Below are 26416 nucleotides of genomic sequence, written 5' to 3' on the forward strand. Positions count from 1 at the left end.
GAGCCAATCACGATTCACATATTTGGAATGTAAGTGGAATGGACAACTTTTTCGAAACAAAACATCGAAGCGGAGAAACTGCATTCAAGCTACTAGGTAATACATTAAACCATCCTATGGGTATTTGTTTATGAAAATAATCGTTTAAATTCTCACTGGTGATTCTGGATACCCGTCAAAACCATGGTTAATAACACCAAAACGTAATCCTACTCCAAACACACCAGAAGCTGCCTTTAATAAAAACCATTCTTTAGGTAGAGAAATAGTGGAGCGTGCGATCGGGTTGCTAAAAATAGATTTAGGTGTTTGTTAGGTGCTCGAGAGTTGCACTAGACTCCGTTAAAAGCAACTCAAATAACGAACGTATGTTGCATCTTACACAACATGTGTATTGCGTATGGATTGGAAGAGCTAAGCTCAGATGAATAAAAGGCAACGCAACTAAGTTAGCGATTGAGTTCTAGTTTTTATTTTTTATTCATCACAAAAGTTCACAAAATGCATCACAGTTCAGCTGATCAATAAAATTAAACATAAACTAACGACTAAAAACTTAAAGATAATGAATTTTTTTAACCAATTGTCAGGCGTTCCATTGCCTCTTTCAGCGCTGCTGTTGCATTCTTTATTGCGCCAGCTACCTTCGTTAGAGCGGCGGTAGATTCTTTTTGCGCCCCTATGTTGCGCTTCAAGAGCTGTAGCAGCTCTTCGTTTTGGCGCAACACCGCTACGGTGTTTCTGCGCTTCCGGCTTCGTTTCTGTCGAGCTTTGGTTACCACCGGGTTTTGCTGCTCGTTATTTGCCATCTCACTATTTGGCTGCTCGTGTTCTATGTTTGGCTCGTTATTGTTAATCGCCAACAATTGGTTGTAATTGTTGTTGTAGCTGTCCATCGTGCAAAGCTGATCGCCGAAAGAATGGCTAGAGTTGCCTTCTATTGTGGCCTTTAAGTTGGCCAAGTCAGCAACTCGTTCCTCCACGTCGTTTAAGGGCCGTTGATGGAACGGGCCGCCACCAGTAGCTTTATTAAATCGCAGATTTTTTTTTTTGACCGCACATTTTTAATCGAACCATACCTGTAAAACCAGACATCGAAAATTAAAAGCAAAATGTATATAAGTATTGTTGCTCTTTTAATCTTACCCGCTTCCACGTTGCACCCGTTCGAATTGCGGTCCAAGGGCGTTAAGATGCTCGGCCATCTCTTCCCAAAAAGCGGTCTGGTCACCCTTGAACATCCCTCTAGCGATGTCGGGGACATCTTCCAACTTGTCGACCATTTTTTGGTACTGCATTCTGGTTGTGCGGGCGTCTTTGTTATTCCTAAAAGTGTATGCAGTATTAGATGTGTTAATAACATTTGCCTATGCTGTTGGTTGTTGATGCAGTCACTCACTGAAGAAGTTGCTGGAATCCTATGCTGTTGAACGCAAACCGGATGCGTGAGCCCTTCATCTTTCGACTACCATCGAACAACAGCAGAGGAAGGAAATACCAGCAGCTTCTTAAGCCGAAACAGCAGCACGTTACCAATATCTCCAGCATATCGCCATTGGTATGGATATGGCGGTACACATGTTTTTGTTTAAAATGATCAAATTTGATTATTTCTGAAATAAAATACTTACATTTTGTCGTGAAAGCAAATGCAACAACTCTGACCGACACAACACAACAATAAACAATCTGAGATTGGCGCCTTTCCGTGACAAAAAGCTGACGGAAAGCTGTTTGACAGTTTTGGATTTCCGTTTGTGTTTCATAATACATATCTTGGCAGTGTGCTTGTGAGTTTGTGTTTCGTTAAATTTTATTTTTCCAACACACAACACAAACGGATGTCATAATACAAATCTTCCGATTTTGACAACTTGTCTTTACAATTTGTGTTTCATAATCGGGCCTCATGGCTGTGAAATATTTCGCATTCAAACTTCATACCTTGCTACGACATCATACCTTGCTGCACCGTGGCCAAAACACATATCTAGAGGTGCACTACCAAGCGCACTACCTCTAAAAACAATCAGCGATTTTCCGCATCCGGCCCGTGACGGTCTACAACAATGGAAGAGCCGTAGATGCTGTAGCTATCCTGGACGAGAGATCATCGGTTTCCCTATTGGAAGCGGTCCAGGCTCTACAATTGGGCCTCGACGAAAAGGCAGATCCATTGGAGCTTTGTTGGACGTCCAACATGACCCGGAAAGAAGAAACGTCTCATCGCGTGAGCTTCCAGATATCAGCGAAGGGGGTAGGGCGGTGGCGCTACAACATAGCGGCCGCCTACACTATAAACAAGCTAAGTCTCCCGTCTTCTTCTTCTTTTATTTGGCGTAACGTCCTACGCGGACATGCCGGCCAACACAGGGTTTCGACACTTAATTCATTACCATGTAGCCGGATAGTCGATCCTTGCTACGAGGAGACGGTCCATTCTAGGCTTGAACCCATGACGGGCATATTATTGAGTCGTTCGAGTTAACGACTGTACCACGGGACCGCCCTTAGTCTTCCGTCTAATAACTTTAATTACGACATACTGATAAGTACTTTTACTCATCTACATCACTTTCCGACAACGTCGCTGGAGACGGCAAGACCCACCCTGCTGATCGGACTCAGTGATGTGAACCTAATACGGTCACGTGAGACACGGTTCGGACAGCCGGACGAACCCTTCGCTGTGAAAAGCACACTATGATGGCCCAAACGCTATGAATTCACTCACGGAACACTGAAGCGTTTGAACGTGTTTCTGCGTTACTCCTGTGTGCTGTCTGTTTTTGGTGTGATTTTTGTATGAAACCGTTCGTGTTTGAGTTTTGTGAAGCTGTTCCTGTCGCAAGTTTGCTGTGTTGCTGTGTTGAGGCGTTTTGTTCCTGCATCGTATGAGAATTTCTACGAGAACGCGTTCCTGAATTGTATTTCTATGTGATTTCTATTTCATCGACGATGAAAAATTCTAGCAATTTTAAACGACTCTGGTTAATTTTTAACGACTGTTAATTTTAAACCATTTCTTTCGCGATGCCGGCTATGGGCTGTGAAATATGTTTGCAATTTGAGTTTGAGAAGTTTTCGATCGCTTTGCGCAGCGGGGCATTGAAAATTTCGAAATATATAATTTATAAATTTGCAACACATTTGAATGCGAAATATTTCACAGCCATGGGCTGTGAAATATGTTTGCAATTTGAGTTTGAGAAGTTTTCGATCGCTTTGCGCAGAGGGACTGATCCAGTACGCCGCTGCGAGAAAACCAAACTGAATGTGAACGCACACATCTACACTTGTGTCATTGTGTGATTGCAAAAACTGTGTAGAAAGTAAAACACGCTCTCGCCTCCGAGCAATTCCGCGTATTTCCAACCGTCTCCCCCTGATTCAACGTACCCATCGCCTGATAGTCGCACATTTTTTCACTCTCTTTGCTAGTAGGGGTTTCATCACGGTGTTTTTTTTTTTATATTTTCGATGTGAACCCATACGCGACAAAGCCCCCTCAAACATTGTGAGGGTTGGGAGTGGTAACATCTGAACGAAATAGTGTGGTAGTTTAAAAAATATATTTATTTTTTTCTTCATTTATTTTATTTCTCGTTCGTTTTCTTATTTTTGTAGAGATTTTGAGGTCTAGCTCATTCGCCTCTATTAATTTATTTTGCGGTGTTATTCGTCGAAAAGATCACTTTATCAATTTTTGTGAATTTTGGCAAAATATAATGTAGAAATTCAGGTGTTCAGTATGCTAAAAATCGCACTGCCCGACAAACATTGCGAGGGTTGCGAATGGTATCATCTGCTCGAAATCTTATGGTTGCAGTCGCAAGCACAATTTTTCCCTCACGACGTGTGTAGGCAAGTATTTTTTCAAGCAGATACGATTTACCAGTTCCGCCAGGACCGTCAAGAAAAAAGAGTCGATTACTATTGTAGGTGTTGTTGTTATCTACAGCCAGCGTCAATTGATCGTACACTCTTCGCTGATCTGCGTGCAGCAGGTGCACGGTGACAAGTATAGCGTTGAGATCGCCAACTGGGTACTGACGTTCTGCGTCAATCAATGGGTTTTGCGTACTGTCCCCGATAGGATACCAGGTCTGAACGTGACCTTACTCGGAAAGCTGTGGCATTCCCGCATAGTACGATACGCTTTTGGCTGAAGTTGCACCGCGCAAATAGTGATCGATCGCACAGAATGCTTGGAAATGTTCGACATCACGTAAAAGCAATCGGTCGTCTGCTGTGTATTGACGGTCCAGATGTAAGCAACGAAAGTCTTTGCTGCGGTCGTCCGCATACTTGTGCCACAAAAGCCGTGGGATTTGCAGTTGTGCAGCCATTAAGATCATGCCAAACATGTTTGGTAACTACCGTGGCATTTCAAACGACGCCGTTTCTCGTAGGGTCTGAACCCACACAAAGTCATCTTGCAATAGACCCTCCTTGGCCGCAGCCTGTTGATAGGTGGCACACACTGTTCCACGGAGTGTGCGCAAATCCTGAAATGAGGTAGGCCCTTGCCGATTGCAAAGCAGAAGCCGCAGACAATACCGCTCCATATCAGTAATACTACTGTAGACCATCCTCCCGATGACCTTCTTATCATTGCGAATGCGCCGTACCTACTGTTTACCTGCACCACTGTGCCAAGGCTGTCGTTGAGAGACTATCGGTTTACTGTATCGGAATTTCGTGGTACAGCAGTGTCCGTGCAAAATCATCATGGGCAGCTAGATCAAAAAAGCTTGTAAGCATGGTATTTCTGCCACGATCCAACATCTCTTCAATCGATTCGCCCTGCCGGAAAACGACACTCTACTGATGCAGTAGATGGATCGGTAGGGCAATCACCGTGTGAGATTTTGCCTGTACTTCGAAGCGCATTATCCTGCAGCAGGCTTCACATGCCGAGACAAATCGTGCATTTAAATAATAGTTGATTTCATCCACAATAGATCCAAGAAATATGGTTCCCCTATCGTTTCCCTGGTAAACGTACTTGTATAGGAACTTGACTCCGGTGATGGAGATGCATACCTCAACATTTATATGACAATGATACTTATGAACTAGCCACGGGTTATTCGGTACTGTGATATCTATACGTATCGACGGACTGGACTAGACTGACCTACTTTATTACAAATACAAGTTAAACTTTAAACTAACATATACTAATACATATTACTCTTAAACTAAAACCTCACGCATACACCACATTCTCCCGGAGTAACTTGGATTTACACTATTTACAATATTTTCTTCTAGGCTGACCCTTTAATCGGTCAGATCGTCTGATCGGGGGCGATCTTGATACACTTCGTTTCCGTTTGCGTATTTCATGGAATTTGACTTCTTTCTCTATTTCTATTGGAGTATGAAATGACCTTAAGATACCTCTTTTGCTTATTTGATTAATGTGGACTAATCTTGAAGTTCCATTTAAATTTACTAAATAGATGAGAGGGCTAACTTTCTTTAATACCGTAGCCGGTATCCATCGCAATATATCTTTTAAGTGATTCCTGTAACATATTTTTTCACCATATTTATATACTACAATTTTGTTTCTTTCGTACTTCCCCTTTCGATCCTTTCTATCTTGTTTACCACTTAGGTAGTTTTGTTCGTTCGGTTTAGTGACGGAATCTGATATAAAAGAATGCGTTACATCGTATTGCGTTTTTGGTCTATATGATAACATCTTACTAGACGGTGTTACTTTCGTTACTGTATGCGGTGTATTTCTATAATTTATGAGGAATTTGTTTATCTTCCTTACTAACGACAATGGTTTGCTTTTTTCATCCAATAAAAATTTACTCAGCACTTCCTTGACAGTTCTCACACCTCTCTCTGCTAAACCATTCGACTCTGGGTGGTATGGTGGTGATTTTGTAACTTTGACTTTATGTTTTTCTAGAAATACTTTAAATGCTTCGGAATTAAACGGAGGACCGTTATCAGACACTAACTCCTTAGGACTTCCGAAGTAAGCAAAGACTGACTCTAACTGTTCGATTATATCTGTAGCTTTCGACATATTAAGTACTCTTACGTCAATGTACTTTGTATATGCGTCTACGATTATTAATAACGTACGCGACTCAAAATAGAATAGATCGACGTGTATCCTTTCAAAGGGCTGTTCTGCTTTCCTCCAAGTGGTGTCAACTATTTCTCTCTTTATCGGTTGACGTGCTTGACATACCTCACACGCTTGTACAAATTCAGTTATGTCTTTATCCAGCTTCCTCCACCACAAATGTTGCCTTACGTGCATTTTCATTCTAACTTTTCCTTCGTGGTTTCCGTGAAATTGGTGTAGTATTTTCGTTTTCAAGCGTTTTGGTACCACCACTCTTTCGTCGAAATATAAGACTTCTTGCTCAATCCCAAAATGATAACTTATTTTAAAGTATGGTATAAACTCTTGGTTTAGTTGTTTTGGCCACCCTTTCTTAACGTATTCATATAATTGCCGTATCTCTTCATCACTTTTTTGACTTTCTCTTAGTGTTTCTAGATCGATTGTTGCTTCTTCTAACACTTTTAGACTTAACTTTGTATCCTCTATCTTATTTTCCTCTGACAAAGGGAAACGCGACAGTGCATCAACATTGCTCATTTTCCTTCCAGCTCTATGTTCTATTGTGTACTCATAGTTTGCTAGTATTAACGACCATCTCTGTAATCTTGCAACAGCAATTTTCGACGTTCCTTTCGTAGGATTGAAAATCTCTTTGACTCCACTGTTGCCTGTTACTAATCTAAATTTTCTCCCGTGAAGATAATTGTGAAATTTCTTCACTCCGAATACAACAGCTAGCGCTTCTCTATGGACTTGAGCGTAATTCTTTTGGGCTTCTGATAGTGACGCTGACGCAAACATAATTGGCTTTTCCTCGTTATTAATAACATGCGACAAAATTGCACCTATTCCATATGGACTTGCATCGACTTGCAAAACTAACGGTTTTTCGGGGTCATATGGAACTAACATTCTGTTTTCACATAGCAATATTTTCGACTTTTCAAACGCTTCTTGACATGATTTAGTCCATTCAAACTTTTTCTCTTTTCGCAACAATTGATATAAAGGGTATAATGTGGTTGATACATTTGGAAGGAATCTAAGGTAATAATTCAGTAATCCCAAGTATGCTTGAAGTTGACTTATATTACTCGGTACTGGTGCTTTTACAATAGCTTCTACTTTGGATTCAATGGGGTGTATTCCGTTACTCGTTATAGTGTGACCCAAATATTCTATACGTGACACATAAAAAACTGACTTATTCGCATTATCTTTACGTTATGACTGTTCAATTTTTCCATTACTTCATATAAATTTGTTTTGCATTCTTCCGCATTTTTCCCTCCGACAATAATATCATCTATATGTGCCAATCCTTTCGTATTCCTTAATATTTGATCTATTATACTTTGAAAGATTGCTGGGGCTGTATGGATTCCAAATGGCATACGTGTATAATTGATCAATCCTTTGGATGTATCAATCGTGCATATTTGTTTCGCAGACTCGAACAATTTGACTTGTAAACATGCGCCTGATAAATCGATTTTACAAAATAATTTCCAATCAGAAATTTTAGCAAATATATCCTCAATTTTTGGAAGTGGATAATGTTCCATCGACAAATACTTATTCAGCGTTGGTTTTCCATCTAGACATAGTCTAACAGAACCATTTTCATTTTCCACTATTACCACAGGACTCGCCCATTCGGAATACTTTGTTGGCACCAACACCACCGACAAACCGACGTGACACTGGCGTTACAAAAGTGTCCCACACAAAAGTACTGTTATTTACCAGTGAGGCGATCACTTCTGTCAAAGTAAGCTCTGTTCACTGCTGCTTCGATGTAAACAACTTTTCTAAATACAAATTGCGAAGGAAGTGTGAAGCACGATTTTGTTAGAAATATTGGACAAAACACCCAGGAAAATCATTTTATAAGTTTCCAAATCAATGCAAAAGATGTGAGAAGTACATAAAACAATACGCATTGGAATTTTCAAAGAAAAACAAAAAGGGGATTTAGCAGTTCCTCCGCTGTGTCAGTGTAGTAAGCGAATCATTATATAGATGGCGCTAGTTTCTCCGCTGTGTCAGTGTAGTAAGCGAATCATTATATAGATGGCGCTAGTGTTTAACGTATTTTCATTTGAAATAAGGAGATAACTTTTGAAGCTCATTTTGTTCGAAGTGTCACGTCGGTTTGTCGGTGCTAACCCACCTTCTTCGACCATTTTGTTTAACTCTTCTTCGACTTTCCTTTGTAAGGTGAAGAGAACGGAATAGGCTTTATGAAAAATTGGACAATAATCCTCTTTCAATACTAAATTTGCCTCAAATCCCTTAATTGACTCATTTGACGCATTAATAGTACACGGAAATTTTTTCTGTAACTCAGCCAGCACATCTGATTCTACACTTTTTAACTCGAAGGCTTTTCTCCAATCCGAGAACAAAACATCTAACCAATTTCTTCCTAGCAGTGGCGTAACACTTCTTTCCGATCGAATTATTATTAGTTCTAACTCAAATAATTTAGCGCGCCTCGCTATTTCCACTTTTACACACATTTTTCCCATTGGCTTTATCGCTTGCCCTGACGCTGAGAAAAAGGATTCCTCGGTTGGTAGTATTTGTACATCGTTGAACATTTTAGTATATGTTTCTTTCGAAATTACACTAACACACGCACCGCAATCTATCTCAAACTCTAATTGCTTACTATTACAAGCAAGACGGACCATCTGAGGATTCTGACCTTTATCGCAATCTACTTTCCGTAGCTGACCTCTACTAGGGTTACTCATATGTTTTTTTGCAAACCGACACTTCGACGAAACGTGTCCCATTTTTCCACACACGTAACACTTCCACGCTTTTGCTGGACAAGTTGCAGGATTGTGCGCACGACCACAACGATGACACTCCGCACTTGTCTTTTGCTCCTGGCTGCTTCGACGATACACATACTCTCGTTCCAACTGCTTGCTCTGCTGCTGTACAGGTGTTTTACGCACGCTCGCTACCGCATGCATCTCCTTCTCCACCATCGCTGCGTTCTGCTGCTGCGCCGCTTCCCACGAACGCGCTATTTCACACGCATCCGCAAATTTCACTCTCGATTCTCTCAGCAACCGCGTCCGTAGCTCATGGTCTGGGATTCCAGCAACAAACTGATACCTTAGCGCATCCGGTAAAAACGATCCATAATCGCACGATTGCGCTTTCGCTTTAAGGCTGATAATGTAGTCGTTTATCGATTGATCCGATGACTGTTTCAGCTTGCGAAACTGGTAGCGCTCCGACACGATATTCTCCACTGGTGTGAAATATTCACTTAAGGCATTCACTAAATCCTTATACGACTTTTCTCGTGGATCATCCGGTGAACAAATCTTTACTGCGGCTGAATACAATGACGCTCCCGCCATTGTCACCATGATCGGCACTTTCTTCTCTTCGGACACATCGTTGACCAAGAAAAACATTTCAAGCCGACTAGTGTACTCCTTAAAACATTCTCCCAAGACGTAGGGCTCAATGTTTCCCATAGTATTCATTTTTAACACTTCGACTTTTACTACGGGCTTGTTTAAAACAGGCTTGACTTTATCCTCGTTGCCAATTTGTGACATCTATACGTATCGACGGACTGGACTAGACTGACCTACTTTATTACAAATACAAGTTACACTTTAAACTCACATATACTAATACATATTACTCTTTAACTAAAACCTCACGCATACACTACAGGTACGACGTGCCGATTATCAAGCGTTACTCTGTCCAGCGTCACGGTGCGTCCATCGATTTTTGACGGTATGCTAGATAACCATTTTCAGCGACGTGCGTGCGATCACAAATCGATTTTGTCAAGTTCTTTGAACAGACTCCTTTTGTCATGCACGGTGACTGTGGACTATTTTCTCCACACGGTCCATACATCATGCATTCCATCACAGTTTGGTAAAGCTGCTCGTTGGCCGGATCTGGAATTTCTGCTGAAACGAACTTATCGCAATCTTCTGGCGTACGGGGTTTGTCATTGTCTCCCAAAATGAGTAATAGATGAGCATGAGACAGCCCACGCTTCTGAAACTCAATATCGTACTTTCTACCAACCTCCACGCCAAGTACACCTTTCTGCAAATCGGCAAAAATCGCGTTCAGCTTTAAGTGAAACACTCAAGCAGTGAGATCCGGGCGATCGGACGCGTTTTGATCGTCAAACAGATTCTCGGTAATTTCTGGTCATTTTGGATTACAGACCATGGTTATAAACAGATCTGGTTTTCCACAGGCTCAAATGATTGCCATGGAGTCCTGGTACTGTGCTCGCATATACCGGTCACTGCCAACAAAATATGGAGATAAAATCACTCTGGTCCCCGTGGTTTGAAGTGAAGGACCATGGTTGTTGTTGTTTTTGTTGGACGTGGTGGTGGTGGTAGTGGTAGTGGTAGTAGAGTGATACATTGTTGGATTATTCACAAGCGGCGATGTTGTGGATTGGCATTTGACGTCAACTGATTCATGGTAGCAACGTCCCAGATTCCTTGGTACAGTTCAGCACGAAATTGTTTTTGGTGTTTGCGTTGAAACAGCAAACGTTGCGCTTCCATCTTACAAAACTGATCGACACAGTACTATTGGAAAAGGAGTTCACCCCGGTGGAACAGTGAGTTGTCGTTCTGCCGCCAGCATAGCCGATAAGCCGCGTACTCTCGTGGTGTGATTTGTCGATGAGACATTTCCGGGACTGCTCTTGTGCATCGCTATGCAACGTAGAGCGCCGACATGTCTTTGGAAGCCCAAACGTCCAACCCAACTCGCCATAGGGATGAAACAAAGGATACTGCATGGCATCAAAGAGCTGGTTGCGAATGGTATCATCTGCTCGAAATCTTATGGTATTTTACAGCCGTTGCCGTCAAATTTTGGCTCGAAGTCACCAATTTTTGACAGTGTGCATCAATTTTTGTCTCGAAGGCGTCAATTTTTGACAGTGTGCATTAATTTTTGTCTCGAATGCGTCAATTTTTGTCAGTGCGCATCAATTTTTGTCTCGAAGGCACCAATTTTTGTCTCATGGTCACCAATTTTTGTCGCTTGTTCATGAAATTTTGTCTCTTGATATATCAACATGAGTTTACCTGATTTGACGCGTAGTTAGAGTTATTTAATTGTACTAACATTTAAATTCAATAAAAATCTGTGGTTTATGAAAATTTTATTGGGATTTTAAGGAAAATGCTTCAAAATTTTTGACTAAATTTCAGGTACGTAGATCAACAGAGCTGATTGCTTTTGAACAATGAATATACTTTGTACTCCTTAATCGAAAATGGCAGAAGAATGATAAACCGTACGGATTGCGAGAACTATTTTAGGAATTTATTTAACTATTTGCCACGATTGCCGGTCTCGTAATACAGTCGTCAACTCGTACGACTTAATAACATGCTCGTAATGGGTTCAAGCCCCAAATGGACCGTGCCGCCATACGTAGGACTGACTTTCCTGGTATGGGGGAATCAATAAGTCACTGAAAGCCAAGCCCACAAGTTGTGGTACAGGCAGGCTTTGATCGACAACGGTCGTTGAACCAAAAGAAGAAGAAGATTTGCCACGATGCCAAAATGAAGAAATAATCGAGGATTAATCTTCTCTAAATTGTTTTGATATTATTAAATATAAGACGTAAAACTATGTGAAATACAGAATTCCTGAATTGATTCCTTTGCATTGTATAACCGCTCTAATTTTGTTGTGCATTCTGCAATTATGAAAATATTAAAATAACGAAAATATACCAAGAGACAAAAATGTGAGACCATGAGACAAAAATTGGTGCCTTTGAGACAAAAATTGATGCACACTGACAAAAATTGACGCATTCGAGACAAAAATTGATGCACACTGTCAAAAATTGACGCCTCCGGGACAAAAATTGATGCACACTGTCAAAAATTGACGGCTACAAGCAAGGTCTGTTGAGATATCAGGTCACCAAGGTGGATTTAAAAATATCAGGTGGTGGACTCTGGTGCATTTTGACAATTCGTCACTTGACGTAAGGTCCCCAGGATTCAAACTTTGTTTACATTAATTAAATTTGTTCATATAATTTATCTACCCCATTTTTTCGAATAAATATTCTTTAAAAATATATTTTGGACTTTGTGAGTTCTTATTTAACATTGAAACATACATTAAAGTGTGTTATTTTGTGTTATTCTGTGAATTTATTCTAGAATTCTTTGTGTTTTCGACATTTTTGATGATAAAAATTAAGAAATCATTTTTTTTGTTCAATTTTTACATTAATTCCTCATTATCTACGAGCCGCATGGACAATTTACTTGAGATTAGAACTCATGCTAGCATGATTTTAAATTTCGTGCATAAACAAATCATCAAATCTTTTGTTAATATATTACGTTTTTTCGATAAAATCAATAGACACACGAAAATGCACATAATAACAAAGAAATCTGTTATATTTGCTAAGCTTTGTGTGCGGAAACCAATGGTCAACGGTTCTAAAATGACGTAAAGTCCCTCAACTATGGCGACCCCCCAAAGACCCTAATCCACCACCTGATATTTTTAATCCACCTTGCAGGTCACATATTAGCCCATTTGACAGGTACCATCTTGGGCACCGATTTTGACGGCAAGAATACCTCTTGTACATGTATTGGTGTCTTGTTTACGTTTCGATTGTTCAAAAATTCTCAGGAATCTCTTTTGGCGGTTTATTGCCATTTCACACACTTTTGTTCATGCATTGCATAAACAATCCGCATCTTGGGATACTTCTCTGCCTAAAAGCGATTTTTATCCATTCATCCTATTCAGGAATCTTTTTTCCATCATGCCGATCTCGTGTTCTGTATTTTGTTGTAGCAACAATCGTTGCAAAGTGAAACAACAGGGAACAAACACGGCATTTCATAAATTTCCGAAAGAAACTGTGTTGCGCAGTGCCTGGAAGAAATTTTGCAATCGTGGTGAGGATTGGGAACCTACTAATTGTTCTGTTATTTGCTCTTCTCATTTTCAGGCAGAGGATTACCAGCTGCATCATGCTCCCTTAATGAAAAATGGACAATAGCGGAAGCTCAACTGTGGCGGTAAGTAAATGAATATTTATATTGTTATTATAGTAGTGTTAAGCAATATTACATAAATTACAACTCATGTACTATTTAAACATAAACTTCCGTTCATTTGTAATACGAAATCAGGATTGCCGAAAATATTTAAGTGTCGTCAGCGGCGGATCTAACGGTAAGCAGACTAGGCGGTCGCCTGGGCCCTGTAGATCGCTAGTCTATAGTACGCTGTATGGACATAGTACTAGCGAAAAGGGCCCATGGAAGGATGGACGTTTGGGGCGAATCCTCCGAGGTTGGCGAATGATTCCCCCCCCCCCCCCTGCCAGACTTTGTCTTAGCCTGTGACTGATGATCGTAGGGCCCCCTCGACGGCATTTCAAGTTTACTGTTCAATTTCCCAACAGCAAGTTCAGTGCCAGTACAAACCCCCCCCTTCCCCATCATTTAGCATTTACACGGTGCCTCAACTCGTCTTACCGCCTAGGGCCCCTGATACCCTTAATCCGCCACTGAGTGTCGTGCAGTAAAGTTTCTCAAGGAAATTTAAGCAGGAAACAGATCAAAATGATAATTTAATAGTGAGCGAAGTTGTGGATAAAGCGAGCGATAAAGAGCGTTAGATTAAAGCGATAAGATAAAGAGCGAGTGTTAGTGTGTATTCCCTTGGTTTCCCAGGATCCGTTTAGTTCGCATAGTGCATATTTTTTCTTAACTATTCCTAAGAGCACCAATTACTCAGCTCACTGGCTGGCTGGCTGGCAGCACCGAAGTCATGTTTCTATGACCGGATGCATTGTGTGCGTCATGCAGATGCATCTGGATGAAACGTGTTGATGCTGTTGTGTTCAGCGAACGAGCAAGCACACGTAACGGTAACTAAGGACACGTAACGACAGATACACATAGTTTATCCTTTTTATCACAGTTCTACATGCAGAGTAACGCGGGAAGTTTTTTTTTATTCAGAAAGAACGCGTGAAGTTTTTAATTTAAATTTTTAAATTAATTGTGTGTCGTTACTAAAGTAAAGAGATGGGATACACAAGATTTTGTTGAGAGGTTTTGAGATTTTTTTTCCTGCAAAGGCGGCAAGTGATTTGATTCACATTCAAACGGTCCTTCTTCTTTTTTGGCACAACAACCGCTGTCGGTAAAGTGAGCTTGGCTTTCAGTGACTTATTGTTAACAGAGCAGGATAGTCAATCCTACGTATGGAGGCACGGTCCATTCAAGGCATGAACGAGGCATTTTCTATCATAGTATAATTACTATCGCTTAAGTTTATGCGGATCGACCCACACCTGCTGAGTCGGAGCCATCCGTAAGCAACTCGGAATCATTGGGGACAACCAGGAAGGTACAAGTAGGTTCAGTAGGTGTAGCTATTGCGGTAGGTGTAAGGAAACATAAGCCCGTTGGCATAAATGATTGATGAAATGATGAAGTTAATGAAGTGAGTTTGGATGCCCGTCATGGGTTCAAGCCCCAAATGGATCGTGCCGCCATATGTAGGACTGACTGTCCTGCTTGGGGAAAAAATCAATTAGTCACTGAAAGCCAAGTCCACAAGTGTTACAGGCAGGCCTTGACCGACAACGGTTGTTGAGCCTAAAGAAGAGAGATTCTGGTCCACTAGAACGCGTTGCACCCACGGATTGGATTTAGTGGGAAACGATTCCGGTACGCACGTACCTGCTCCGGGTCGTGTCATTAAATTAATCGCATGATCTATCAGAGCGAATAGCTATCTGTCATGTGAAATGTGAGGTTCTGCCTTACTATTTGAAATTTGGATGATTATTAATTATGTGTTTTGTACATTGTGACTCTTTTTAAAAGCTATTCCATCAATATTACTTCAAACTTCAAACGACGCAAATAATAATGATGAGAATAATGAACAGCTTATGATTGAGGAACGTCGACGTGTGCTGTACAATAATAATGAAAACGAATGTAAAAACTGTGACCAGAAAGACAAAACCATCAAACAGCTAGAGCTACAAATATGTATGCTTACAGCTCGATTGGATGAAGCAAAAAAATTAAAAGATGCTAACTTGATTCTGAAGGAGCATCTGGATTCCGCTGTAAAAGAAAATACAGCTCTCAAGAAACAAAACACGTGCCTGGAAAACGATCTTAAACTCGTAAAAAGTACAAGCATAGAAAAAGAAGATTTTGTTCCTAAAATGAAAAAGGTGCTAGGAGATACATTAACTAGCAATCAAATCGATTTAATAACTAAGAGAAAGAAGCGAGTCAGATGGACAAAGGAAGAAATAAGCAAGGCTTTCACAGTAAGATACTTTTCCAAACGAGCGTATGGATATCTCGGAAATAATATGAAAATTCCAATGCCAGCGCCATCAACATTGGAAAAATATTCCCAAAGAATTAATCTTAAACAAGGCATTTTAGATGATATCATTAATTTAATCGCGACCGTAACAAAAACGTTTACCGAAAGAGACAAGGAATGTGTCTTAAGCTTCGATGAGATGAAGGTAGAAAGCGTTATGGAATATGATCCGGCTGCAGATGAAATATTGGGACCTCACAATTACATGCAAGTGGTAATCGCTAGAGGATTATTCAACAACTGAAAGCAGCCAATATACATCGGATTTGATCAAAGTATGACAAAAGACATAATTATAAGTATCATAAACAGACTGAGCGAGATTAATATAAATGTTGTTGCAATAGTAAGTGATAATTGCCCAGCAAATACGAGCTGTTGGAAAGAACTGGGAGCAGATTATTATAACCCATTCTTTCCGCATCCCGTCACAAAAAAAATGTGTACGTTGTTCCTGATGTGCCGCATTTGCTGAAATTAACGAGAAACTGGCTAGTGGACCATGGATTTAAGTATAAAGAAAAAAATATTACACTTGAACCACTCAAAAAAATTCTTGAAGGTAGAATGGCTGAAGCTGGTCTCGTAGTACAGTCGTCAACTCGTACGACTTAACAACATGCCCGTCATGGGTTCAATCCCCAAATAGACCGTTCCGCCATACGTAGGACTGACTATCCTGCTATGGGGGGAAATCAATTAGTCACTGAAAGCCAAGCCCACAAGTGGGTACAGGCAGGCCTTGACCGACATCGGTTGTTGAGCCAAAGAAGAAGAAGAAGAAGAATGGCTGCAGAAATTACACCCATATTTAAAATAAACACAGGACACATAAGAATGACTAGCCAAGAAAAACAAAATGTTCGGAAAGCAGCGCAACTTCTATCGCGTACAGTAACAATTTCATTACGGAGATACGATGACACTACAGAAGCAAGTGATTTGGCAGATTTTATAGAAAAAATTGATTTATGGTTCAGTGTCTCAAATTCGTATTCACCATTTGCAAAAGAAGACTACAAAAAATCGTATAATGGTAACGAAATGCAGCGAAAGGCCCTCAACGATATGCGCGAGTTAATGGAGAATTCCATTGCGTTGGGAAAATCTTCGTTACAAACATTTCAAAAATCTGTGATTATGCAAACAACTGCTCTACAAATGCTGTTTGACGACATGAAGGAAAAGCATAAAAACGCAGTCAAATTCATATCAACATATAAGGCAAGTAGTTATGCATTGTAAAAAGCAGCAAATGTTGGACCAAATTTATTGTCCATCGTGTAATGCTGTATAGTTATTTTAAATGTTTAAAATAATCAATTCTATCTTCGTATTATAATTTTCTTTAACAGCTTAACCAAGATGTACTAGAGAACTTCTTCACGCAAGTAAGACAAAAAGGAGGGGTGAATGATCACCCATCGCCGTTGAGTTGTCTTTACCGTATAAGAATAATGATACTTGGAAAATCCTCAACCATATTACGGAATCAAACTCATACCGGACAACAAAACAACCAAGAACCGGATGAATATTTGACGACAGTGGAACCTAACGTTGAAGAAAGTAATTTAAATGAAGAGCCGGAGGAATATATAGCTGCAACGGTGTTTTCAGGAGCCGAAATAGTACCAAACTTCCCAGACATGCAACGCATGGAAAAAGCTAATGGATTAATAAGCTCCGAAGATAGTGATATTATCAGTACGGCGAGCAGTAATCCTTTAACAATGACAGAACAAGAAGAAGATGGATTGCAATACATTACCTCGCAAAAAAATTTAACGAAAAGTATCCCAGCTTAAACCTAGGAATACAAACATTTAAAATTTTTAATGAGCATAGCTATTGCCAATCACCAACATTTGTAAACCATTTGTCGCTGGGTGGACTACACAAACCCAGTGAAGAGTTTATGAACATTGGAAAGAAAATGAAAAAAATATTCCAAAAATTACACAAGAATGGTAAATTTAATAAGAAAACATTAATCGTACGGAGATTAGCGGTTAATATACAAAAACAAGTCGAATTACCCTCAGAGATAGTTAAATCATTCGCAAAACAGAGAGTGATAGTTCGCATGCGATATTTGAACATGAAAGCCAGCTTTGAAGCTAATGGCACAACTAGCCGCAAAAGAAAATCGCAACAGCAAGATCCAAAAGGAATAAAAAAGATGAGAAGGATAATAAACTAAACGCACTATACCACCAAATTATCTGCAAATGGGGTAAGATCCGACACCTCCTTGAAGGTTAATATAGGCTCTCTAACTCAACTCCTATCCTGCGACGTCCGTTTCGTGCAGTGGTAACATGTATCATCGTATATCCAAGCTTGGGTAGACGGGCCCAGTCCCAACCCCTTGGGCGGATGATGGTAAATGGCCAACCAAGAGGGGGGCAGGCATTCCAGGCAACTGGAATGTCTTAACGTCAGACCAATCTAATGACGCTAAATCTGTCGAATAGGTGTATAGAAAAGAATATCCTACAAGTATCCGAAAATATATGTCCTTCTCATACAACGAAAATAATAAGGAAAGCCCACTGAAACTAGCAGCCGAAAAACGATTTAAAATGAACCTAATGATGAGTGATGGATAACCAGAAGCCTCAACCGTGACAGAGCAACTTATCCCGGATGGCAGCCAGCTTCTTTTTGTCTTCTTTTTTTCTTTTTCTTTTCTTTTCTTACTATTTCTTTTCTAGATATCAGCGTGGAGGACATACTAAGGATCAAGATGGGCCATCACACAAACGCCTAAAGGAAGATAAAAGGTACGCGGAGTGTTTTAGTGCGGTCGCATTGATCGTAAGCTAATCTGTAATACAGATGGGTTACGATCAATGAATCCCACACTACCCACGACATGGACGGTTGGTATGGAAGTCGTGGGTGCCTTTTGAAGGTTTCACTCCGCGATAACAAAAAAAAAAAAAAAAAAAAAAAAAAAAAAAAAAAAAAGACGAGAGCAACGATGAAGCTGCTATTAACAATTAACCTTAAATTTCTCAATATATCAAAGCTGTGCGACCAATTTTTCTACATGTTAAATATTATCTAATTAATCTATATACGTTCTTTAGTAATGCGTACATGTGCTTAAGCGTAAAATACATGAACTGTGATGTAGAATTTCATTTTAAATGTTTTAAGAGATGATTAAACTGTTGATAGTGATATCGTTTCACTCACTAACTGTAGCTGTTCTATTTTTGCATTAAGTCGCACGAATAATGTTTATAAAATATGTTTGGTTCAGCTTGTAAGAGTAGTGTAATTCGCTTATACAACCCATATCAGGATTGAGTAGTTCGGACCCTAAAAGACAAAATAAATTTAGTAAAATGAATACATTCGTAAAACCAAATTACATACCCTACGTCGAAAACATCACTTCCGGAATTGTATACAACGCTAGCTCAAAAACTAAATCACGTTGGTTCTGTAATGTTTTTCTGGATCTGGATGGATGGAATCTGGAAGCGCCAAATAATAGAATCATAACAAGTGATTTTGCTTCCGCCATGTGTACAAGAATCATATGCCACCATCCGACACGGAAACCACAATCAAATGGCTACATATAATTAGGACGGGTGACCAAACTCACTGTTGGCGCGTTTATTCAATCTCATCGAATTGGGTTCGATATATACGGTCTAGTCTAGGAGGCACCTAAAATATAGTATGAGATGATGTTTATATTATTATAGACTAACATATCACAAGGAACTGAGTTTATCAAATATCATATCACATATGACCACGTATCTTTACCACTTTCCAGATGATAAAATGAGCCACGAACATTAGATTGTAATAGTACAGATATTGCGCGATGAATAATTTATGTGATCACAAATCACTGAACAATGATTTTATCTTAAATTTACGGAAAATGTTAACTTAATTTCCTTCTTGTTGTTTCGCATCATTCAGATCGTAAACATTGGAAACTAGCGTCGCACACATACAATCACAACCCTTGTACATACACGCGGTAATCCAGACGTCACTTTTCTTAGCTGATTCTTCTTCAGCTCAGCTGTGAAAACGGGGTTAATATGTGACCTGGTATTTCAACAGACCTTGGCTACGAGAAAAAAATACATGACTTAGGGCGGTGGTAACGCTTTTTCGCATGCGATTTTATCGGACGGCCTATCAAATTTTTATATGGGATTTGACAGATAACGTCGGACGACGAAATCGCACGTCCGACGTTATCTGTTAAATCCCATATAAATCTCGTCCGATAAAATCGCATCCGATCAGCGTTGCCACCGCCCTTACGGCCAAAATTTGACGGCAACGCCTGTAAATACCCGCCATGCAACTGACAGTGATTTGCAAGGGCGCGCGAGGGCTCGCACGCCATACTAGTTCACCGCCCCAGAGCCCTCGCATTAAAGAGCTTGCGAGCCTTGGTAGTTTTTTCATCCTTAGTTTTTTTTTTCTTTCGGAACAACGCTGCCGGTCAAGGCCTACTTGTACCCCCTAGTGAAGTGGGCTTGGCTTTCAGTGACTTTTTGTTACCGTAGCAGGATAGTCAGTCCTACGTATGGGGGCACGGTCTATTCGGGGATTGAACCCATCACGGGCATGTTATTAAGTCGTTCGAGTTGACGACTGTACCACCAGACCGGCCCAGTTTTAGCAGTTATAATTATAGCACTTCAAAAGCAGGTATAACAGTGCAAATTGTAGCATACTAAACATCTGAATTTTGTCATTTTATTTCAAAAAATCAACAAAAATTTAAATTGTGATCTTTTCGACAAATACTGCCGCAAAAAAAATTCATGAATAAAAATCAAAGATTGTTTAAAATACCATAAGCAGTAGCATACTAAACAACTGAATTTTGTCATTTTATTTTAAAAAATCCACAAAAATTTAAATCGTGATCTTTTCGACAAATACTCCGCAAAAAAAAGACCAAAGAATAAAAATTAAAGATGATTTAAAATACCATAAGATTTCGAGCAGATGATACCATGCGCATCTCTGGCAATGTTTGACGGGATCAAACCGATCTGTTTGACAGATAAATATATGCGCAATGTGAGATATAAAAAAATATCTTTTTTTCAAACAGAACCGATGAATACCCAATTTTGGAGTGGCGAAAATAAAAACAGTTTAAAAACAAAGTGTTGTGTTGGTCCTCTTTTCAAAGTATCCTTACAAAAAATAGATACATACATACAGAGTGGAAAAAAAATCAAGCAAAGTGGTAGAGAGGGGAGAGGAAGATGGGGGACATAGACCCGGGAGGAAATAAGACTTTCGGGTCTTATTTCAGCATCTTGGGGGAAACATCAAACAAAAACACCAAAAAAGAAGAAAAATAAGAGGTGAGCGTATCAATTTAAATTTCAGTGAAACAGTGAAGTATACATAAGAGGTGTTTATGGTGTTAGAGAGTAAAACTTCCGGCAAAAGTGTGGCATGCTCAACCCATTTTTGTTCGCAAAGGCAACTGAAATGGCGATTGGATATAGGCCATTACAAACGTCCATAATAAGAGACGGCAAAATACTGATGCGTGTTAAAAATGAAACCGAAGCAAAAAAACTAAAAAATATTAATTTAAAACACGGTGATTGTGCCATCGAAGTGGATGTTTACGAACACAAAACTTTAAATCAAAGCAAGGGAATAATCAGAAGTGATGCGTGCAGGTTTTTGAGTGAAGAAGAGCTTCTAGAAGGTCTTCAACCTCAAAATGTATCAGAGGTATACATAATGAAGAGAAAAAGCCAAGATGGTGTTCTCAGAAACACAAGAACCGCCATCATAACTTTTAAATCTACAGTGCTTCCCAGAAACATAGAAATAGGTTACTTCACCGAAAAAGTAGAATTATTTATCCCAAATCCAATGCGGTGCATGAAATGCATGCTTTTTGGGCATACAAAAAATAATTGCAATCGACAAAAAATTTGCGCCAAATGTGGAGAAAACTTTCATGAGAATTGCACAAACCCTCTAAAATGCACACAATGCGGTGAAAACCACTCATCTTTAGACAAAGATTGTCCAGTATGGAAAGACGAGGTGGAAATAAAAAGAATTCAAACAGAAAAAAGAATAACAATAAGAGAAGCAAGAAAAATTCGAAGGGAAACAGTGTCCTAGAATATATATAAGAGAAAAAATTTCATCAATAGTGAGAGACAATCAAACGCCTATAATGAACGAAAAACGAAAAATAGACGAAACAAGCGAAGATGATAGTAACACACCAAAATCAACTGAAAATACACCAACAAAAATTAACAGCACAACAAATAACAAGTACCTAGATAATAACACAGAACCCAAAAAAATACGAATTTAACAACAATTACCAATGATTTAGAAAACCACACAGAAATCGAAAACACAGAAACACAAACGAATCCAAACGCAACAGATGAAAGTGCCACCAATATCACTTACTATAGTGATACTGAAATGATACAATCTTAATAATACTTAACCTATTCTCTATAAATAATTAAACATGGAACACCTAATACTACAAACTAACATACAAAGCATACGGAAAAATAGGGACGAACTAACACACATACTACATGAACAAAAATACCATGTAGCTTGCTTGCAGGAAACATGGCTCAAAAATGAAAATAAAATAACAATTAAAGGTTTTAACACAATACGAACAGACAGGGAAGATGGATATGGAGGAAGCTGCATTCTAATTAAAAAAGGAATTAAATACAAACCAATCAAATTAATAGACGAAAGTGATGAAATTCAAATAACAACAATACTGATACATTCTGGAAATCTAATTATAGTATCAATATATATAGCTCCAAATACTACCAAGCAGACAATAAAAGACACTTTAGCAAAAATAACACATAACACACAAAATTACACAAACATAATAATAGCTGGCGATTTTAATGCACATCATACATACTGGGGAGATTATAGAATCGATCAAAAAGGAAACACAATAATAGAAGAAATAGACAATTCAAACCTCATTATCCTCAAAAATAACACATACACTCACGTCCCAACAGATCACAACAAGAGACAGACGTCCATTGATTTAACAATTATATCCAAAAAAATCCATAATGTAATCAACAAAACTATTCTAGAAAAACACATAGGGGCAAGCAACCACAAAATTATAAAAATAACAATTAAAAAACACTCCACAGAACCGATACAACATACTATAATAAACATGAATAAGGTAATTACAAACATTAAACATATGAAAGGAAAAGATATAACAAACATAAATCATTTCACAAAGAAATTATACAAAATCATACAAAATAGTAAACAAACAATCAATTTTACACTAAAATCATGGTGGAATAACGAAATAAAAAAGGCCCTGCAAGACAAAACTATAGCAAGTATTTGTACAAACATTCAACAGTACAAAACTTATTGAACATGCCATAGAATTCCGCAAAAGGGCAGCAATCTTCAAACTAAAAATAAAACAAGCAAAAGAAAAACAAACGGAGAGGAACATGGAAAAAATAAACAAAGACACAAGTAGTAAAGAACTATGGAATCTGTTAGGAAATATTAGCAACATCAATACCACCAATAAAGAATCAAACCTAATTCACAATGAAGAGACCTATGCTAAGGAATTTATGAATTTAAATTTCACAAACAATAAAAAATCCAAATTTAGATCTTTTTTCAGTATAAATCTACCGATAGATACGGAACTTATAAATTCTGATGTATGGAAAAACATACTGAAACAAAAAAAAATACAACACCCGGTTTAGACAAAATTACATACCAAATGCTAAGAAACATAAACGACGAATCACTAACACAAATCATAACAGACGGAAACAAAATGTGGGAGAATGGTAAAATAAACAAAGAACTAAAACAAATTAAAATAATAGCAATTCCTAAACCAAAGAAAAATATAAATGGTCCCAACAACTATAGACCTATAGCACTTATACCAACAATAACCAAAGTCCTAAACTCAGCGGTATTATTAAAATTAAATAAATATATTGAAACCAAAAATATACTCCCGGAAAAATCCTTTGGATTCAGAAACAAAAGAACCATAAACCAATGCATTAACTATTTCAATAACGAAATAAATCACAACCAAAGACTAAATAGAATAAGTGGAGTAATATTCATAGATTTGGAAAAAGCATATAATAATGTTTCAACAAAAATCCTCGTGGAACAAATGATAAAATCAGACATCCCACCTCAAATTATAAAATAGACCTACTCCTTTCTTAGAAATAGAACTTTAATAATAGAAAGCAATAAAAAAACATACAAAATGCTAGTGACAGATGGACTACCACAAGGAGATGTTATGTCACCAACACTTTTTAACTTATATACCAAAGATATACATAAAACTATAAACCAAACAAACACCAAAAATACTAAAATACAGTACGCGGATGATTTCGTTATTCTCAGCAGTGGAGTAAACGAAAGAGAGCAACAAAATAACCTACAAAACGCTTTAAATGCTTTCGCAATAGAAACAGAACAATTTAACATAAAATTTAACATAAACTCAAACAAGACAAAATTTATGGTTTTCGGAAAATCACATCACACCATACAACTCAACATACACAATAATAGCATAGAACACACAAACACATATAAATATCTAGGAACAGTAATAGACCCAAAACTCAATTTCCACAAACACATCGAACTACTACGTAACAAGACTACAAACAGGCTAAATTTCTTGAAAATTAAAAGCACGCAAAAAAATAACATAAACCCCAAAAACAGCCTAAAACTATACCGGGCAACAATCAGAAACACTATGGAAACGGGAGCTTCATACACTCTCAATAGCAACAAAAACAAATACAAAACAATGAATTCAACTATCAACCAGGCACTAAGAAAAGCTACAGGTTGCACCAAAACTACCCCCATAAATACTCTGCATGCCATTGCAGCAGAAATACCTTTCAATATCAGAAGTAGATTTATAGTACGTAAGGAACTAGCCAAAGATTTAGTCTACTCAGCAATCAATAGACAACAACTACAAATACATCAAAAAACAAAATACAAAAAAAAAGAAAAAAACAATACATGAAACATCGTGCGAAAAAGACAATAAAATTCTAAAACAAATATACATTGCAAAGAACAACGATATAACCACACACATCAAAATAAATACAAAAATTAAAGACACGATAGAAACAAAAACAAAAACAAACACTCAAATTTTGAAACAAATTACCATTGAAAACATGAACAAGTACGAAACAACAGACGCACCATCTACACTGATGGAAGCATTGCCGGAAATAAAGTAGGCATAGGGATATACATAAAAAACAAACCACAACATTACTACTATAGCTATAGATTAAAAAATCTCACCTCCATAACCACCGCCGAACTGATAGCAATCGAAAAAGCCTTATTTTTAGCACAAGAAAACAATATAGACAACCCAGTAATTTTCACAGACAGTCTAACATCATGTAACATTCTACAAAAAGCAATGACAGAAAACAAAATAGAGGAAATTTGTTACAATATTATAAAAACAGCAACAAATATTAGAGCAGATATTGTATGGATTCCATTACATGTAGGCATTGATGGAAATGATAGAGCAGATGAACTGGCAAAAAAAGGCACTTTAACAAATTGGTTCTATAAGAACAAAATCAGATACACAGACGCTACCCAATATTTCAAAAAAGAAATGGAAGAGGAAACAAAACAATGGTACAAAGACCTGGGCAGGAATAAAGGGAAAAAGTTTATGCAATTCCAAAATGTTTTCAAAACAGAACTATGGCACAAACAGGTTAACCTGAACGGAAATGAAGTAATAACAATTAACAAAATACTGGCAGGGCATAATCTTTCCGAAATTTGGCTTCATAAAATGAAAATAGTAGAAAATGGAACCTGTGAGAAATGTCTAGTCCCAGAAACAGGACGACCCAAAATTTTTGAGTGTCAAAAATATAAAAGACATAAAGACATCTCCCTAGACACTTTGCACGAAAAATGGATGGAAACCAGTGGAAATACCTGCAAAAAAATTATAGAATTCATAAAAGAAAACAATATTACATTATAGTACTTCATCACACACATTTTCAAATAAAAAGAAATTCAACAATTTTTTTACACATTTCCTATATCTTCAAAACTCACAACATAGAACCTGCACTCAACACTCCAGTAAAAATGATGTAGCAATAGGATAAGTACTTACTATTTATTTATCTATTTATTATATTTATTACATCTATTACATTTATTATATTTATTCTATTTATTATATTTAGTATATTTATCATATTTATGATATTTATGTGTTCAAAGTATCAATTTTGTTTGTATAATGAGACGTTATTCCATGTTTTTTTCCTTGTTATTCAATTATTTAAAACTATTTATTCAATCATTTCTCAGAACCCCATTTATTTATTTATTTATTTATTTATTTATTTATTTATATATTGTTTTTTGGCATGACTTATATATATATATATATATATATATATATATATATATATATATATATATATATATATATATATATATATATATATATATATATCTATATATATATACACAAAAAATCACCTAACTGCACATTCCAAATCCAAACACCACACCACAAAAAAATAACAATAACAATAATTGTTGCGACGATCGCTTAGCAAAGATATTTTGAAAGAAAAGGCGCGAGTAGAACTTTTAAGAGCGAGAATTGCTTTTATTTTTCTTCACTTTAAAAACGTTTCTTTTGCACCGTTTCTCCTTTGCTACTGCCCTTGATTTCGTTCAAGCGCGCTTCTTATGTCTTTGACCTCAGTCGACCCTTTC

Source organism: Anopheles coluzzii, chromosome 2 (assembly GCF_943734685.1).
Source record: "Anopheles coluzzii chromosome 2, AcolN3, whole genome shotgun sequence".
NCBI classification, from domain to species: Eukaryota; Metazoa; Arthropoda; class Insecta; order Diptera; family Culicidae; genus Anopheles; species Anopheles coluzzii.